We start from the raw sequence: 4,289 nt of genomic DNA on the forward strand, positions 1-4,289 counted from the left end.
AAAAAAAAAAAGAATTTGAAGAGATTGGAGCCTCTAAGGATGGTGAAGTAGGAGCACCATAAGCTCACCTTGCTTGATGATACACCAAGGTAACAGCCACTTCTGTGCAATTAACCCAGAAAATGACCTGAATACGGGAAGAAAAGACTACAGTTAACTGGAAAGAGGAGGCCACATCAAAAGTGATAGGAGGGGCGGAGATGCAGTTGGTAACCAAACTCCTGGTGAGACTAACCACAAACTGAGACTAACCACAAATTCCACAAGCATGGAGAAGGAGTAGGAACAGATCCCACACTAGGCATCCCAGACACCAGGAACCTGCACTGGGAAGATGTGTCCCCATTACATTTAGCTTTGAAAACCAGTAGGAGTTAACTTCGTGAATTTATACCATCAGTGAGGTTTAACTCCACGCACTTTAAAAATCAGCGAGATCCTCTCTGGAAGAGAGTCCCTGCCTTAAAGAGACAACCTAACTAACAACCTCACTGATGCACAGCACAGAAGCAGCAGTTTGAAAAGTTCCTGGAGTACACTGAAAGATTTATTTACTAATTTTAGAGTGTGTGTTGGAGAGGCAGGGAGACTTAGACTTCTTCAGGAACAAAAGACCTGGTGGGCACAATTTCCTTCCCCATATCCACCAGCCTTGATACTCAGACACTTCAGGAACTGGCTCCAACACTCTCCACATAGCTTGCTAACACAATGCACCCCACTCCACATTCTCCTTCAGATCTGCCCCATTCAACCCACCCCACTCTTCAGGAGTCCCTCCAAAATGGCTCCTGACACATCTCATTCTACAAGCAGCCCCCTGACAGTAACCAGTGTCACTCCAGAGTGACTCCTTCCCTGGGAAGAGGGGAAGATAACAAATAACCACACATACCAGTTCCACTGCAGGCTCAGCAGTGGGCTGGAGGCAGACAATAATCCTACTGCTGGCTCTATCCACCAAAACCTCACAGGAGACAGTACAAGGAGAGACCCCTACCATTCCATGAGACTGCATCCCCAGCAAAAAGTCTGAGGGCAGACATCTGTTCTGACCCAATTACGACCTCAAGGCAGCCCCAGACTGGCCTCTTTAGAGTACAGGGACCAAACTCTGCCCACAACAGGCAAAGTGGGTCATTGCAGCCAACAAGACTGAAGGTAAAAGCAGCTCAGCCACTACAGTAGGGCACATACAATCCACATAGGAGATACCTCTTTAGCACCAGGTTCTGGTGAATAGGGGACATTGCACTGCAGGGCACCACAGGACCTCTTCTTCATAAAGGCACTACTTTCAAGATCAGGAGACACAGCTGAATTTCCAAAATACATAGAAACAGACACAGACAGTTAGACAAACTGATGAGAAAGAGAAATATGTTCCAAATGAAAGAATAAGATAAAATTACAGCAAAAGGGCTAAATGAGACAGAGATAAGCAATATGCCTGATTGAGAATTCAAAGTAATGGTCATAAAGATACTTACTGGATTTAAGAGGGGAGGATCTCAGTGAGACCTTCAACAAAAACAGAAAATACAAAAAAGAACCAATCAGAGATGAACTCAAAAACTAAAATAAAAAATACAGTAGAAGGAATCAAAAGTAGATTAGAAGAAGCAGAAGAATGGAGTAGTGAGTTGAAAGACAGAGAAATGAAAAGCAACTAAGCTTAACCGTAAAATAAAAAAAAAAAAAAAAGAATAAGTTAAGGGAACTCAGCCACTTCATCAAGCATAATATTTGCATTTGAGGCTTCCCAGAAAAAGAGAGCGAAAAGGAGGCAGAAAATTTACTGAAGAAATAATAGCTGAAAAACTTCTCTAATCTAGGGAAGGAAACAGATATCCAGGTTCAGGAAGCAGAGAGAGCCCCCAGCAAAGTCAAAAAGGAAGTCCATCAAGACCAGTAATAATTAAAATAGCAAAAAGTAGTGAAAAAGAGAAAAATTTAAAAGCAGCAAGAGAAAAGAAAGCAGTTACATACAAAGGAAACCCCATAAGGCTATCAGTGGATTTTTCAGCAGAAACTTTTCAGGCAAGAAGAGAGTGACATGATTTATTCAAAGTGCTGAAAGGAAAAACCAAGAATACTTTATTCAGCAAGGATATCATTCAGAAGTGAAGGAGAGATAAAGTTTCCCAGACAAACAAAAGTAGAAGGAGTTTATCATCACTAAACCAGCCTTATTTGATATGTTAAAGGGAATTCTTTGAGTGGAAAGAAAAGGCCATAATCAGGAGTAAGAATAGGAAAGGAAAAAATTTCATAAGTAAATACAAACATAATAAAAGTAAATTAATTATTTATAAAACCAGTAGGGATGTGAAAAAAAAAAAAGCAGTATGGAGGTTAAAGCACAAAAGCAGTAAAACAATAAAACCAATTATATCCATAAAAAAACAGTCAAGGGAGTCACAAAATAAAAGGATGTAAAGTGTGGCATAATATACAGAGAACACTTTTTTTTAATTTAGTGCTATTAGAATGGGTTCAAACTTAAGCAAGCATTAACTTAATATAGACTGCTATATGCAGAAGATGTTAAATATCAACCTAATTGTATGAATCAAAAGCCTGCAATAGATATGCAAAGATAAAGAGAAAGGGATATAAGCATATCACTGAAAAAAACCATCAAACCACAAGGGAAAAGAGCAAGAAAAAAAAGAAACAGAAAAGAACTATAAAAGCAACTGTAAACATGTAACAAAATGGCAATAAGTATATACTTATCAATAATTACTTTAAATATAAATGGACTAAATAGTGACTGAATGGATAAAAAAGCAAGACCCACCTATAGGCTGCTTATAAGAGACTCACTTCAGACCTAAAGACACATGCAGATTGAAAGTGAAGAACACAACATAAATAAAGGGAACAGCCCAACAAGAAAACCTAACAACTGTAAATATTTATACTCCCAACATGGGAACATTCAAATACATAAAGAAACATATGAACAGACATAAAAGAAGAAATCAATATTAATACAAAAATATTAGGGGACTTTAATGCCCTACTTACATCAATGGCTGTATCAACCAGACAGAAAATCAATAAGAAAACAGTAGAATGGAATGACATATTGGACAAGATGGATCTAACAGACATATTCAGAACATCCCATCCAAAAACAGGAATACACATTCTTTCCAAGTGCTCATGGACGTTCTCCAGAGTAGATCACATATTATGCCACAAAACAAGTCTCAACAAATTAAAAAAGATTGAAATCATATCATGAATCTTTTATGACCACAATGGTATAAAACTAGAAATCAATGAAAAAAAATCTGGAAAGCACACAAATACATACTACTAAACAATTAATGAGTTAACCAAGAAATCAAAGAGGACATAAAAAATACATGAAGACAAATGAAAAGGAAAACACACTGGTCCAAAATCTTTGGGATGTGGCAGAAAGCTGTTCTATGCGGGAAGATTAGAGAAATACAGGCTTAGCTCAAGAAACAAAAAAATCTCAAATAAACAACCTAACCTTACACCTAAAGGAGCTAAAAAAGGAAGACCCAAAAACCTCAAAGCCAGTATAAGGAATGAAATAATATAGATTAGAGCAGAAATAATGAAATAGGGACCAAACAAAAACAAAAACAAAAATAAAGAACAGATCAATGAAACAAGGAGTTAGTTCTTTGAGAAGATCAACAAAACTGATAAGACTTTACCCAGATTCTTCAGAAAAAAAAAAAAAAAAAGGACTCAAATAAAGTCAGAAATGAGAAAGGAGAAATAACAACCCACACCATAGAAAAAAAAAGGATTATAAGAGATTATGAAAAATTATATGCCAGCAAATTGGACAACCTAGACAAAATGGTTGAATTGGACAACCTAGACAAAATGGTTGAATTGGACAACCTAGACAAAATGGTTGAATTCCTAGAAACATATAACCTTCCAAAAGTGAATCAGGAAGAAATAGAAACTTTGAACAGACTGATTGCTAGTGATGACATTGAGTCAGTAATCAAAAAACTCCCAACAAATGTCCAGGACCAGATGGCTTCCCAGGTGAAATATAACAAAAATTTAAAGAAGTGATACTATCTATTCTTCTCAAACTATTCCAAAGAATAGAAGAGGAGGGAAAGATTCTAAATTCATTCTATGAGGCCAGCCTTACCCTGATATCAAAACCAGATGGAGACACAAAAAACACAACAAAAAGAAAACTACAGGCCAACATCTCTGATGGACAGATGCAAAAATCCTCAACAAAATATAAGTAAACTGAATCCAACAATACATTAAAA

This window comes from Leptonychotes weddellii, chromosome 3, assembly GCF_054177405.1.
Source record: "Leptonychotes weddellii isolate Sample4059 chromosome 3, ASM5417740v2, whole genome shotgun sequence".
Lineage (NCBI taxonomy): Eukaryota > Metazoa > Chordata > Mammalia > Carnivora > Phocidae > Leptonychotes > Leptonychotes weddellii.